We start from the raw sequence: 15,948 nt of genomic DNA, 5'->3' as shown, positions 1-15,948 counted from the left end.
TCTGATGGGGTGGAGCATGGCTGACCGGTGGAGGATCCAATTTGGGCGTCTGAGTCAATTCTCCGCCCGATCGCCGATTATGATATCGACGTCGGGTAATGGAGAATCCCGCCCTGTATCTTTGTAATCAGCACATAAATGGTTAAGCACAGACATTGAATTAATGACATTGTTTTGTGCAGTTGCCTCGGCATCGGCCATTGTTTGTTTCCCCTTCACGTTTTTCTTCGCGTTCTCTCGCCGTGCTGTGGTTGCTGCCACTGTTGTCTTCCCCTGTGCTCTCACCCCCGTTTTTGTTCTCTTATCTCTTAGCCCTCTGGCTCCCCTTTTTTGTTCTACAATTGTCGCGAACCCTTCACCGATTCCGGTACTGGTGAGGGGCTAGCATCGGCGTCGTGTGAAGCACCCCTGGATCGCGCGGAAAACAGCCGGAGAATGGCTGCACATGCGCAGGGTTGACGGCTTGCTCTGGTCACACCGGAAAAGATGGCACTAGCCGTGCTCAAACCCTAACCCACCCACCCCGACACCACAGCCCACCCCTTGTCCACCTCCCACCACTCTCCCCATTGTGTGACTCTTGTCTTTAAGATAACATACCACTCTCCACCTGGGTGATCCTTGCATGTGTTCTGGCGATTCCTTCTCACGGGCTCAAATGTGTTGGGTAGGGCGTTTGTGGGAGATGGTGAATAGTTATGGCTCACACACCGGGTATTTCATACAGGGCAGGCACACACTGGTCCTCCCCATTCCCTGCCACCTCTTGGTGAGGATGTAAACTTGTGAGATGTTCATGTGTCCTGGGCGCCCTGCACATCGAGGGGATTCTCCCATCCGGCCACCGCACAACACCCAACCCCAGCCTCAATCCATCCTTCACATCTGTGAGACAGAGGTTAGAGAAAGATTGGACTGGTGGAGAAAAATTGTTTAATGGTGACTGCTTACTGTCCTTTCCCCTTATCAACTGCTCTCTACTACAACTGTGCCAACTTGTCAGTCAGCGTCCAGGCAATGTTTTTGATACCCTTAGCCATGACCCTTTGTGAAAGGGCCAAGCTCTGAAGTGCCGCAGTAATGCCCATCTGTGCCTGGGATATTTCCACCTGTGAGTTGGCTCTCCTGTCCTGTACCTCAGCCATGGACAGCAGTGTGCCCCAGCCTTGGACGTCCTAGCACATGGCTCTGATGTCTTGTCCCAGCCGCCACCCTTTCAGTGTTGGTCTGGTGCCAAACATTGTCGCCAACAGCATCTCCTGTGCCTGGTGGATGGTGCAGATGAAAGCAGTGGCGAGACATTGGTGCCTTCCCCGGAGTGCCTATGGGGGTCTTCTGAGATTCTGGAAGGGGGGGGCAGTGACCCCAGCCTCGTGCGATGGGATCCTGCAAGACAAAAGACAAGGGGTGAGATATTGGGAAGGACTAATATGTGGGAGAGGGGTGACTCACTTGCGATGGCGACATCTGCGTTGCATTGGACTCTCACTTCTTTGCTGCATGCCAAACTCCATTCCTGACGCTACCCTCTCCTCGGCCTCCCTCGCAAGATGCATGGCCTTTTCCTCAGAACGGATGTGGACCTGAATATTTGGGAAGCCCCTCCCGTTTTCTGGTGCTCCCAGTGATAAAAGGCTGCCTTATCCTTGGGGACACAGAAAGAACATAGTGAGACCCTGGGACACGGGTTTTATGGGGGGCTTGTAGCTGTTGGCATGGATGTGCAAGGTTCCTAGTCAAAGAGGACAAGACTGTGTTGGGGGTTCATCGAGGGTGGGTTGTAAAGGAGAAGGTGGGGTGTTGTTGGTCTCTCGCGGATTGAGGGCAATCTGAGGAGTGAGGGACGGGAATGATGCCAAGGGCACAGAGGTGGTTACTGACCAGGCTGCTCAAAGGATGTCATTCTTGGTGAATCTGCCAACACTCACAGCCTCTGTCACCTCATCCAAGGCCTCATTCAGGATCACAGGCTTGAGTCTCCGCCCCACCCTGGGGAACAGCGTGTTGCTCCTCTCCTCAATAGCGTTCAGCATTCAGTCAATCTCCGCCTCCCGAAACCTCGGTGCAGATCTTTTAGCAGCCATCTTCGCGGCTGGAATGACAGTCTGTTCTGAGTGGATCACTTCAAAGCTGCTCCAGCTCGTCAGGCTCTGAACACAAATCCTGACCCCAGTGAATCAGATGTCAGTGGGGCCGGGATTCGGACGGGCTGCACATTGGCTGCGGCTGGCCCATTTACATGACATGAATCTCTCCTCACTGACGTTCCTAGCGACAGCACGCAGTTACCACGATTCTTCACCAGGGGCAGCACATAGTCTCTGGAACGGAAAATCCAGGCCTATAATTGCTTGAACATATTTCAAATAAAGTAACAGGAGAGACAGCGAGGATATTAAAATGTTGGGAGCAAGTGACTAGTGGGAAATAACTTACAATGTGCATCAACACACATGCTATTGAATTATATCCATGTTAATAATGCCATTCAAGTTGATTTAATTATTCTTGCATTAATTGTGACGTGTTGTCTCAAGTGTATGACACAAAGTGGTAACTTTTCCGATCTCACCCGCTGCAGGAATACCGCGAGGAGGACAGACAATTTAACAGTCCTTTGAGAGGTCTCTTGACCTCAGGCGGGAATTTTTGGTCCCCGGGCGGGTGAAAATCCCACCCATTGACTTTCCCAAAGGGCTATTGCTATTATATTGGAAATTTGGAATTACAACATCAACTTTTGCAGAGATAAATTGACAAACTAAGTTATTTGAAGAATTAATGCATGAATTCAATCCATCCTCAAGGTGGGGGGCTTGTGGGAAATTGTAAAAGTGTTGTTAATTTCCTTCGGAAGATGTTCTGACTAATATTGTGTTTATATATTTTATGGAGAGGTTCTGAATTCTAGAATGGCTACTCTTTATGCCTCTAAGAACTATTATTAAAAGGCTTTCCACAGAGGCCTGCTGTTTGCCAGTTAGAGGACAAAAGTGGCCCTTGGTGCCCTGTGGCCAGCAAACAGCATGGGAATGGAGCCAGCGAGTCTGGGGTGAGATTACAAGGCCTCACGTAGTCAAGAGTCACACATAGGCAGGAGGCTGGAAAAGCCTCCTGGGAGCGCTTTCAAAACCGCTGGGAGGGTATAAAAGGAGGGGCGGTGAGGTATACAGGCACACCGCATCACTGGAAGAGGTGCCAGAAAAGTGAAGACATTGAAGAGAACCAAAGACGACAACACGCAGTTTCTAGGGGAAAGGATCAAAAACAACTTAACCTCATATCTGCTCAACCTATTGTTGAGCATTTTTGTTCAATCATTTACTCAATAAATTCTGTTAACTTGTTGTACCGAGACGATGTCCGGTGACGGCCATGAGCCGAACAGTCACGCAAAAGGTGGCTCTTGTCTAAGAACATCGACTAAGGCCTTTTAACCCCAACAAACAGGCACCAAAAACATAGAAAAGCCCCCAAGTAACCCCCATCGACCGCACAGCCATCTAAGATGGGAAAGAACCAGCTGCCCAGCCGAAAAGGCAGCAGAGACACCTCAGCATCGGAACAGGGAAGCACACGTGGAGGCACAGAACCAGCGAGGGTCGACCCCACAGATTTCCCAGTGCAGACCCGGGCGCTGATGGAAGCAATTAAATGCTTTATCCCCTCCGAGCTCCAGTAACACAGGGAGGAGATGAAAAAAGACCTCTTGGTGGCCGTCAAGGTGGCAGTGGAGGTCACAACAGCCCTCATGAAGGAGGCAATGGACAAAATGGAATGGAGGCCAGAGGCCCAGACATCAACGACACAGGACCTCGCAAAACCTGCCAAGGACCAAGAGGACCAGATCGCAACAGTCGAGGCCGAGGTGGCGATGCTGGTCTGTACCCACTAGGCTGAAGGACAAGATCGACCACCAAGAAAACCGGTCGCGTCAACAAAGCCTGAGGATAGTGGGGCTGCCGGAGGAAACAAAGGGAGAAACCTACAGAATACATCGCAGGGATGCTCGGGAAGCTGCCCGGCAAGGAGGGCTTCGCCAAGCCCCCGGAGGTAAACTGTGCCCACAGGTCACTCCGACAGCGGTCCAGGGCTGGAGAACCACCGCTGGCGATAATCGTAAAGCTCCACAAATACTACGATAAAGGGCGGATGAGGTGTGCGAAGAGTGCGAGAGGGAGAAGTGGGAATGGTAAAGACATTCCAACCACTTGTACCAGGACATTGATGCTGACCTGGCCAAGCACCGGGCAGAATTCAACAGGCTAAATCCGCGCTGTACAAAAGTGTGGTGTGGCTTGGCATGCTGTACCCTGCCAAACTGTGGGTCATGTACCGGATAAAGGGCTATACTTTGACGTCCCAGAGGAGGCCAACAAGTTTGTCCAGAAAAATGCACTGGGCAAGCAACAGTATACGGCAATGGCCAGAATGCCGCCTGTAAGGAGCTGGGAGGGGCAGGGGCGATCACAGAGGCGCAGAAGGGGGGGAAGGGGGAAAAGAGGTAGATGGTGTTAAATTGGGGGATCCAATTGTTGAAGGACTGCTACACCAGCGAACAATCTGGTGTACAGAGGCACAGCGACGGAGGAAGCCGCAGTGCGCCTCTCGGGAGGGAGGGAGCACCTGGCTGGAGAGAGGGAAAAAACAGAATTTTGGGGGAGACAAAGGATGAGAAGGGGGGTACTGGGGAGAATAGAAATAGGGGCAAAGTCAAGGGAGGAGGGGGGAGAAGGAGGGGCACAAAGATAGGGTGAAGGTGAGGGGGAGGGTAGAGCACTGGTTGCAATAGGCCGTTTGTGAAGATGGCAAAAAAGAGGAAGTAGCCGGTGGCCATCTTCAATGGCCCATGAACAGGGCCAGGCCCACAGGGTGAGTACGGTTGACCCCACGGGATGGGGACCATTAACATGAAACGTGAGAGGCCTCAACAAGCTGGTGAAAAGGGCTGGGTGGGATAAGCAGTTCAAGCGTGCTTCAACGTTTGGGAAAGGGGGTTGGCCATACCAGTAAACAGAAGTTTCATTCACGATGCTGAACCCATTGAAGGACCCAGGCGGAGATTCGTGATCATCATAGAATCATAGAATTTACATTGCAGAAGGAGGCCAATCAGCCCATCGAGTCTGCACCGGTTCTTGGAAAGAGCATCCTACCCAAGGTCAACACCTCCACCCTATCCCCATAACCCAGTAACCCCACCCAACACGAAGGGAAATTTTGGACACTAAGGGCAATTTATCATGGCCAATCCACCTAACCTGCACATCTTTGGACTGTCTGAGGAAACCGGAGCACCCGGAGGAAACCCACGCAGACATGGGGAGGATGTGCAGACTCCACACAGACAGTGACCCAAGCCGGAATCGAACCTGGGACCCTGGAGCTGTGAAGCAATTGTGCTATCCACAATGCTACCGTGCTGCCCTGGAAGGGGCCTCAGTAGTCTTGATAAATGTATATGCCCCGAACTGGGACAACGTAGAGTTCATCGAAAAAACAATGGTCGAAATCCCTGACCTGGACACCCACCGACTCATCATGGGGGATGACTTTTACTGCGTACAGGACCTGACAATGGACAGACCGAACCCCAGGGTGAGGGCCAAAACAGAAATGGCTCGAGAGCTGAACACCTTCATAGAGCAGATGAGGGGAGGTGGACCCGTAAAGATTCAACCACCCGAGAGATAAAGAATTCTCCTTCGTCTCTCACGTGTACAAGACCTACTCGCGAATAAACCTTTTTTGTCCTAGGATAAATGGTGGAATACTCCGCGATTGTAAATTCTGATCACCCACCCCATTATATGGACGTCAGGTTAGAGAAGGGCCGGGCCCAATGCCCCCAATGGAGGCAGGATTCAGCTCTCCTCGCCGATAGGAAATTCTGCACCAAGATATCACAAGCTAGCAACAGTTATGTAACCCACAACCAAACTGGGGAGGTCTCAACTTCCACATTTTGGGAGGTACTGAAGGTGGTGATCATGGAAATCATAGAGTATAGGCCCCTTAGGGACAGGAAGGAAAGGGCAGCCAAGCATCAGCCGATCGTCTCCGTACAGGAGGTGGATCTACGGTATTCCTCGGTCCCAAACGTGGAACTGCTGGTGGGTAGGAAAAGGGCGCAGATGGAATTTGATCTGCCCTCCAGAGGGAAGGCAGTCCACCAGCTCCGCCAGGCATGGGGGGCATTCTAAAAACATGGAGTCAAGGCCAGCCGCATGCTGGCATACCAGCTAAGAAAACAAGCCGCCGCAAAAGAGATAGCACAAGTGAGGGACAGAAATGGTAGGATGGTGGCAGACCCAAACGAGGTGAACAAGGCCTTTGCAAACTCTTACCAAGGCCTGTAAATCTCCAGACCCCCAGAGGGGGACTTGGAGATGAAACAATTCATCGACAGACTGGACATACCGGTGGTGGGGGAGGTCAGGAGACAGGGTCTGGCTGTGGCGTAGTGGTACTGTCAATGAACTAGTAATCCAAAGACCCAGGGTAATATTCTGGGGGCCTGGGTTCAAATCCCACCAGGACATATGGTGGAATATGAATTCAATAAAAATCTGGAATTAAACGTTTAATGGCAATCATGGTCAATTGTCATAAAAAAACAATCTGGTTCACTTTTGTCATCCTTCCCTGGTTTGGCCTATATGTGACTCCAGACCCACAGCAATGTGGTTGACTTTCAAATGCCCTCAGGATGGGCAATAAATGTTGGGACAATAAATGCTGACCCATCCAGCGACACCCATGCCCCATGAACGAATAAAGAAAATGAGCTGGAGGCAGACTGGGTCTGAATGGAGAAGCCTCCTGCATGGGGACATCCTTCCAGACGCTGGTCACCGCCTCTCTCCCAGCCCCCCTACACACACACTCCAGGAGCCCAGTGGTAATGGCCACACTAAAGACCTGGAACCAATTCAGCCACCACTTCAAGCTTGGTGGTATGTCTATAGAAGCCTCCATCTGTAACAACCATAGGTTCACACTGGCAAAGATGGAAGCCACATTTGGGGGGAGGAGATGGGCAGGGAGATAGGGAGAACCGTCTGGACAGAAGGGCACGCGTGCAACAGACGGGCGACAGGGAAGGACACAGCCCCCCCCCCCCCCCCCCCGCCCACCCACACAGAAGGAAAACCGGGGAGGCGGATTATCCTAACCTCCCACGAGAACACAATAGGGGAACAGGACTGCCCCCATCAAAACAAGCGCACATATAAAGAAAGTCAAGAGTTCTGAGATGGACTGTGAATATATATATTTTTTAATTTAGAGTACCCAATTATTTTTTCCCAATTTTAGGGGCAATTTAGAGTGGCCAATCCACCTAACCTGCACATCTGTGTGTTCTGGAGGTGAAACCCATGCAGTCATGGGGAGAATGTGCAAACTCCATGGACTGTAATTATGAATGTAAATAACAGAATGCAACCATGGGAACCTTGGTCAGGCAAAGTGACAACCATTTGTACAGGTGTATAAGCAACTATCATTGCCCAGCTTCTTTGTTTATGTATTTGCTAATTGATGCGCAATGTGAAGGCTGCTGGGATGGCAGCGGTTCTTATACTCCGCCTCTCAGGGCGGAGCTATGTACATCAGCCAATGGTAGACTCCTGGGTCTAACCAATGGTCATCCACCTCTCAGGTACCGCAATACCTGGTATTACCACACTAATGCCGCTGATTTGTTTTGCTGCTTGTGCTAATCCTTTTACTAAATGTTAAAATCACAATAAAAAGATTTTTCAAAAAAATTTGTTGCACCGAAACCATTGCCTGCTTCCTTTTTATCTTGCTCCAAGAACTCAGTTAAGTTCAGGGAGCACTGAAAGTTCTTCTATAATGAGAAGCTGAGTAAATTGGGTTTAGATATTTTGGAGTTTACAAAAATGAGAGGTGATTTCATTGAAACATTCAAGGTTATGAAGCAGCTTGACAGGGAGATACTGAGAGGTTGTTTCCCCTCGCTGGAAATCTGGAACAAGGGAGCAAATTATTATCTGAATGGAAAGCAGATTCAAAATGTGTCTGGGCAGAGGGATCTGGGTGTCTTTGTTCATGAATCGTAGAAAGTTGGTGTGCTGGAGCAGCATGTAATTAAAAAGGCAAAAGAAATGTTAGCGTTTATTGCGAAAGGATTGGAGTATAAAAGTAGAGAAGTGTTGTTGCGATTGTATAAGAGTGTTGGTGAGACCACATCTGGAGTATTGTGTCCAGTTTTGGGGCGGGTTTCTCCGGGCGTGTTCGCCCGGCGACAAGAGAATCCTGCCCGAGGTCAACGGAGTTCTCCATTGTATGCGGCTCGCCCGTGGCGTTCTTGCGGCGGACAGGGCGGAAGAATCTGCCCTTGGTCCCCTTATTGAGGAAGGATGTGGTGGCATTGAAGTCAGTTCAGAGGAGATTCACCGGATTGATTCCAGGGATGAAAGGGTTGACGTAATAGGCGAGATCAAACTGTTTGGGCTTGTACTCTCTGGAGTTTAGAAGGATGAGAGGGGATCTGATCGAGGAATATAAAATACGAAAAGGGATTGATAAAGTAAACGTAGACCAAATTTTTCCCCTTATGGGGCAATCTAGAACAAGAGGTGACAGATATAGGTTGAGAGACGGTAGATTTAGAACAGCGATGAGGAGGAACTACCTCTTGCAGAGGGTGGTGAATTTGTGGAACTGGATGCCCCATAGTGCAGTGGAAATGGAGTTATTAAATGGTTTCAAGAAGGAGATAGATATATTTCTGATTTTAAAAACGTGTTGAAGGGAAAAGGGGAACAGGCAGGGAGGTGGATTTGAGACCAGGATGAGATCAACCATGATCTGATTGAATGGTGGAGCAGGCTCGAAAGGCTCAACTGCCTACTTAGAATCATAGAAAAATTCCAGCACAGACGGAGGCCATTCAGCCCACCTTGTCCATGCCAGCCCAAGGACACCCATTTTAATCCCACCTTCCTACACCCAGTCCATAGCCCTGTCGCTTAGAGCACTTAAGGTACAGATCCAGATACTTTTTTAAAGAGTTTTAGGCTTCTGCCTCCACCACCAACTCAGGCAGCAAATTCCAGGCTCCCAATACCCTCTATGTAAAAAAGTTCTGAGCAACACGGTGCACAGTGGTTAGCACCTCTGCCCCATGTCGCCGAGGACCCGGGTTTTATCCCGGCCCCGGGTCACTGTCCATGTGGAGTTTGCACATTCTCCCAGTGTCTGTGTGGGCTTCACCCCCACAACCCAAAGATGTTCAGGGTAAGTGGATTGGCCACATTAAATTGTCCCCTTAATTGGGCAAAAATAATTGGGTACTCTAAAAAAAATTTTATAGATCTTCCTCCTGCCCCCTCTCCACCTTCTGCCTCTTATCTTGAATCTTCTGCTCCCAATTCCTGTATTCCTATAATCCCAGGATTTTAACCCTTAAATTGCCCAATACTTAGAACCCAATATTCTTAAAGTCTTCCAATTGTCACACCGATTGGCCAGTGGGGCCACAGAACGTGAACACTGAGGGTGGACCACGGGTTTCCCAGTTAATTAGGAGTTGGGTGCCTTGGAATATGGTAACTGTTATCTCACTTTTTATATAGTTTCCTACTTTAATAAACCATTCCTTCGTTAATCTACCTGGTTAATCTACCTGGTGATCCCCTGTCTGTCAGGATAATACACAACAGGTTAAAAATGATTATGCAACATAGGAGAGACAGTGCTGTATTGGTATTATTGCTGGACTAATAATCCAGTAATCCAGAGACCCAGAGTCATGTTCTGGGCACCCGGATTCGAATCGAGCCATGGCAGATGGTGAAATTTGTATTCAATAAAAATCTGGAATTAAGAGCCTAAAAGGTGTCCTGAAAACGCACCTGGTTCACTAATGTCCTTTAGGGAAGGAAATCTGTCGTCCTTACATGGCCTGGCCTACATGTGACTCCAGATCCACAGCAATGTAGTTGACGCCTAAATGCCCTCAGGGATTGTCAATAAATGCTTGCCCTGCTGGCCAAGCCAGCGACGCCCATGTCCCATGAATGAATAAAAAAAACATAGGGCTGGATTCTTTGGCCGTGCCCGCCGCAATATTGCACGGACAGGACGGGCCCATGTAAAGGTCCAGTTACCTCAGTCAGGAATTTCCGGTCGGCGGGCGCGGTCAAAGAATCCCACCCAAGAAAATAGGAGGGTGCCATTTGGCATTCATTATAATCATGGCTGATCATCCAACTTAGTAATCTGTTGCTACTCCCCCCCCCCCCCCCCCCATAGGATGGGGGTGCGAGCGGAGCTATCCCCTGAGGGTCCCCCGCCACCTGGTGCTGCCAGGTGGAGGTCCGCAATGGTCTCGACCAGGGTCTGCATGATCGTGGCCATGGAGCACAGGGAGTGGACCATCACCGTCTGGGACTGTGCCACATCATCAATTGACTGTGCCACCATCTTCTGGGTCTGTGTCACAACAGCCAGTGACTGCATCATCTCCCAGGGGACTAGGCCATCTCCGTCTGTGTCTACGCCACATTGGCCAGAACCTGGGCAATGCTGCCGATATTCCCAGCCATGGCCCGCTGTGACTGGACCACGCTCAGAAACGCTGCTGCAATTTCCAGGTGGCTCCCACACATGGCTGCCTGTCAGGTGGCAACCCTGACCTGAGCCTCGGCCAGCGCCTGCACAGAATGCCACAGGCCTTGGACCTGCTGATCCACATCCAAAATCCTCTCCCTCAATGCCTCCACTGCGGACGCCACTCGTGCGGTGTTGGCCTGGATGGCATGCATGGTCGGCACCACCACCGGCTGCTGCACACGGTTGGACCCCTCCACCTGCACCTGCAGGTACTGGATGCTCGGCAACAGCCCCTCATGCAGTCCCTTACTCTGCGACTGCATCTCCACAATCGATGGGACTGTCCGTCCCAGAAGCCCGAAACTCGTCTGGATGGCAGCTAGTTCCTGTGGTTGGCTCGCCCTCCGACCGTCCGCCCCCTCAGGAACCTACCTCCACCTGCTGTACCAGATCAGCTGTGTGGTGTGCACCAGATAGTGTCCCACAAGTCTCTTCACTAAAGTGCCGAACCAAAGTGAGTGTCCCTGGGATGGTGGAGGGTATTGGAGACAGCTGTGACGGGGAATCTGTTTCATCTTCAGACTCGAGGTCCAGGGTATCTTGGGTCACAGAAATATGGCTGCCATCCATGCTGCTCTCCTCATCACTGCTCGGCACATGGGAGGGGATGTTCTGTGTGTGCCACTGGCTTGGGGCGGGGGACACAATTGGACCTGCCCCATTACCAGCAGGTCCTGCAAGACACAAGACAAGGTGCATGATTAGAACGTGGCCGGGCGGGGGGGCGGTGATGTGGGGGGGGGGGGGAGGGGGAGGGGAGGGGGAGGATGAGGGTGGTGTGTGGTGGAGTGTGAGCATGGGGGGAGGGTAGGGTGAGGGTGGTGGTGAGGGTGGAGGTGGAGGTGTGGGTGAGGATGAGGGTGGTGTGTGATGGAGGGCGAGCTTGGGGGGAGGGTAGAGTGAGGGTGGTGTGGGGGTGAGGGTGGTGTGGGGTTAGTATTGGGGGAGTTGACAAACTTGGCATAGGGAGTCACAGCTCCGCAGGCTCTCACTTCCTCGCCAGCGGCTGATCTCCACCCCGGTGTCCTCCCTTTCCTCTCGGCCGCCGACCACGTCCAGAGCCCTCTGCTCAGCCACGGTGAGGGGCCACAGGTCCAGCGGTCCCCCTCCAGTTTTCTCCTGTTCCCGCCAGTTATGAGCCTTCTGGGGTGGTGGAAAGGGGGGGGGAAACCGTGTTAGACAGTCCGACGCATGCAGCCCGGGGGTGGGTAGCTGTTGTCTTCAGTGACCAGAGTACCTGGCCATGGCAGCCGGTATGGGTGGCGACATGTGATGCAGGATGGGAGGTTTGGCCTCTCTCCAGGTTGTGTTGGGGGAGGGGGGGGAGGGAGGGATGCGGGTGTGTGGGGGGTGGGGGGGAGAGATGCGGGTGTGTGGGGCGGGGGTTAGTGAGTTTTGCCTACTCAACCTGGCCGGCCTGAGGAGGTTGTGCACTTTTTTACACTGCTGGCCGGTCCGGATGGTATTGCTGGTGCCGCTGACCGCCTCTGCCACCTGTGGCCAGTCGCGGTGAATGGTGGCGGGTGGTAGCTCCCTTCCCGGGCTGGGGTACAGAGTCACCCGCCTCTCCTCTACCGCGTCCAGCAGGGTCTCCAGCTCGGTGTCTGTTAATTATGGTGCCACTCTCCTTTCTGCCATCTTGTTTGCTGGGATGGTGTGTGTGGGGAGTGAAGTGTGTATATGCGGCTGCAGCTTGTCAGCCGCCTGAGTGTCAATCGCGAAACTGCTGAATCCGGCACCGTTTCGCATTGGGATCGATTGTGTCCCACCTGGCGCCAGTGTTAGCTCCTTGACAGTAGCTGAAACAGTCCAGGTGTGGCGCCAGTTTTGCTGTCGTGGAAGCCCACGAATCGTGCACCGGCGTCAACACTTAGTCTCAGGAACAGAAAATCCAGCCCACAATATTTTGGCCTCAACTGCTTTGTGTGGCAGAGAATTGCAGAGGTTCTCCACTTTCTGGATGAAGAAATTTCGCCTCATCTCAGTCCTAAATGGTTTACCGCATATCCTTAGACTATGACCCCTGGTTCTGGTCTCTGGCGCCATTGGGCACATTCTTCCTACATCGAACCTGTCTAGTCCTGTTAGAATTTTATAGGTTTCTATGAGATCAATCCACATTCTTCTAAATTCCAGCAAATATAATCCTAGCCAATTCAATCTCTCCTCTTACCTCAGTCCCGCTCTCCCAGAAATCAGTCTGGTAAACCTTCGCTGCACTTCCTCCATAGCAAGGATATCCTTCCCCTGATAAGAAGACCAAAACTACACACAATATTCCAGGTCTGGTTTCACTAAGGCCCTGTATAACTGCAGCAAGACATCCCTGCTCCTATACTTGAATCCTCTTGCTCTGAAGGCCAGCATACCATTGGCTTTCTTCACTGCCTGCTGCACCAGCATGCTTACCTTCAGTGACTGTTGTACAAGTACACCCAGGTCTCGTTGCGCATTCCCGCCTCCCAATCTATAGCCATTAAGATAATAATCTGTCTTCCTGTTTTTGCTACCAAAATGGATAACCTCGTATTTATCCACACTATACAGCATATGTCATGCATTTGCCCACTTACTCAGCTTATCCAAATCACAACTGAAGAATCTCTGCATCCTCCTCACAGCTCACCCTCCCACCCAGCTTTGTGTCATCTGCAATTTTGGAGATATTACATATCTTTTCCTCATCTAAAATATTAATACACACTGTGAATATCTGGGGTCCCAGCACTGATTCCTGCAGTACCCCACTAGCCTGCCACTTAGAAAAAGATCCATTTATTCCTAGTCTTTGTTTCCTGCCTGCCAACCAGTTTTCTATCCATCTCAAACACTCCCCCAAGTCCCTTGCATTTAATTTTACATGCTCGTCTCTTATTGTCGAAAGCCTTCTGAAAGTCCAAATAAACCACATCCACTGGCTCCCCCTTATCAACTCTACTAGTTCCGTCCTCAAAGAATTTGCCTTTGATTCAAGGACCTAACCCAACAACTTGTATTGGTACTGAGCCTTCAACATAATAAAACTTCCGAAGGAGTTCACAGGGGGCCAACCAAACAAAATTTGAAACTGAACCGCATGAGGCAATTTTAGGATAGGTGATCAAATGCTTGATCAAAGAGGTACATTTTAAGAAGAGTTTTAAAGGAGGTGAAGGAGATTAAGATGCGGAGAGATGTAGGGAAATAATTACAGAATTTGAAACCCAGGTAGCTGAAGACACAATGGGGGAGTGAAGAAAATTGAGATGAATAAGTGGCCAGAGTTGGAGGAGTGCTGAGACCTCGGAGGGTTGAAGGGTAAGAGGAGATATCAATGATGGGGAGCGGCGATTTCCGGTTGCGGCTATGCGGAACTAAGCCGCACGATACAGCAGCTCCCGCTATCACGGACTTTCGGGCTCGTTAGAGGAGCCCCAACGGAATCTTTTCGAAGACCACCCGTGGGGAAGGGTAGAGCGAGGTCCCCCTTCGACTTTTATGGACCGGACCAGAAGTGAAACGGCCAAAAAAGCCGGGAGAAAACCAAAATGGCGGTGGCCGGGGACAAAGCGGAGTGCGGGCCGGAGCTGCAGGAATTCATCAAGCGCTGCTTCGAGGAGCTGCGGAAGGAGATGCTGGCGCCTATGTTGTCGGCAATTGAAGGACTAGGGATGACCCAGAAGGCCCACGAGGTAAAGATCCAGGAGGTACAGAAAAGAGTCAGTGAGAATGAGGACGAGATCTTGGGCCTGGCGGTGAGAGTGGAGCAGCACGAGGCGCTGCACAAGAGGTGGGCGGGAAGACTCGAAGACCTGGAGAACAGGTCGAGGAGAAAGAACCTGCGGATCCTGGGTCTCCCTGAGGGAGTGGAGGGGGCCGATGCCGTGGCATACGCGAGCACGATGCTCGGGGCGATGATGGGCGCAGAGGCCCCTTCGCGGTCACTGGAGCTGGATGGGGCACACCGGGTGCTGGCGAGGAGACCCAAGGCAAATGAGCCGCCAAGGGCGATGGTGGTGAGATTTCACCGGTTCACGGACAGAGAGAGGGTCCTGAAATGGGCCAAGAAGGAGCGGAGCAGTAAGTGGGACAATGCAGAGATCCGAATATACCCGGACTGGAGCACGGAGGTTGCAAAGCGGAGAGCAGGTTTCAACCGGGCCAAGGCGGTGTTGCACCGGAAAGGAGTGAAATTCGGAATGCTGCAGCCAGCGCGACTGTGGGTCACATACAAGGGCCAACATTATTACTTTGAAACGCCTGAAGAGGCGTGGATCTTCATACAAACCGAAAAGTTGGACTCAAACTGAGGGTTTGTGAGGGGGGATGTTTGAGGTTTGATGTGTGATGGTTGTTGTATATAGGGGGTCAATCACGCGCAGGAAATGTTTCATGGGCTGGGGGCGAGAGACAAGGCCGCGACAGGAGCTGCGCCAGAGGGGGCGGAGCGGGCTTTGGAAAGCGCGGGGTTTTTCCCGCGTGAGGGAAGAAAGGCGGGAAGGGGAATGGAGGAACGCATACTGATTGGGACACTCCAACACGGGGAGGTCAAAGGGACGGCGGGGGAAGCCGGGGTCAGCAGGTGTCAGCTGACTTACGGGAGTGATATGGGGGGAGCAAAAAAGCTAGACAGGGGTCTAGCAGGGGGGAGGGGAGGGGGGGGGGGGGAAAGGGTTGCTGCTGCACTGGCCGAAAGGGAATGGGACACTGAAGAGGTGGTCGGGGCGGGGTTCCCCCGGCTGGGGGACTGGAGGGTGAGGGTGGCGCGGACACGGGACTGGCCTAGAAAAGGAGATGGCTAGTCGGCGGGGGGGGGGGGGGGGGGGGGGGGGGTGGTGAGAGCCCCTCCAATCCGGCTGATAACGTGGAACGTGAGGGTCCTGAACGGGCCGGTGAAGAGGGCCCAAGTGTTCGCGCACTTAAAGGGACTGAAGGCAGACGTGGCTATGCTCCGAGAGACACATCTGAAGGTGGCGGATCAGGTCAGGTTAAGAAAGGGATGGGTAGGACAGGGATTCCATTCGGGACTGGACGCGAAGAATAGAGGGGTGGCAATATTGGTGGGGAAGCGGGTGCCATTTGAGGCCAAGACTATCGTAGTGGATAATGGAGGGCGATATGTGATGGTGAGCGGTAGGTTGCAGGGGACGTGGGTGGTGTTGGTAAATGTAAACGCCCCAAACTGGGATGATGCTGGATTCATGAAGCGCATGTTGGGGTGCATTCCGGACCTGGAGGTAGGAGGCCTGATAATGGGTGGGGACTTCAATACAGTGTTGGACCCAGCACTGGACCGCTCCAGATCAAGGACTGGAAAGAGGCCAG

At 51.9% G+C, this 15,948-nt stretch overlaps 1 long non-coding RNA gene across 1 annotated transcript in view; it reads right to left on the bottom strand.

Annotated features, from left to right (window-relative positions):
* Window positions 1-949: 949 nt before the first annotated feature.
* Window positions 950-15,948, bottom strand: part of LOC140409567 (uncharacterized) — a 75,014-nt gene continuing 60,015 nt past the window's right edge. Inside the window, exon 4 of the long non-coding RNA XR_011940400.1 lies at window positions 950-1,386. This is a non-coding gene — a long non-coding RNA (uncharacterized lncRNA). The remainder of the gene's footprint in view (window positions 1,387-15,948) is intronic.

The sequence above is a fragment of the Scyliorhinus torazame genome, chromosome 3, assembly GCF_047496885.1.
Source record: "Scyliorhinus torazame isolate Kashiwa2021f chromosome 3, sScyTor2.1, whole genome shotgun sequence".
Classification (NCBI taxonomy): Eukaryota; Metazoa; Chordata; class Chondrichthyes; order Carcharhiniformes; family Scyliorhinidae; genus Scyliorhinus; species Scyliorhinus torazame.
This window is presented reverse-complemented; position numbering and strand designations above follow the sequence as displayed.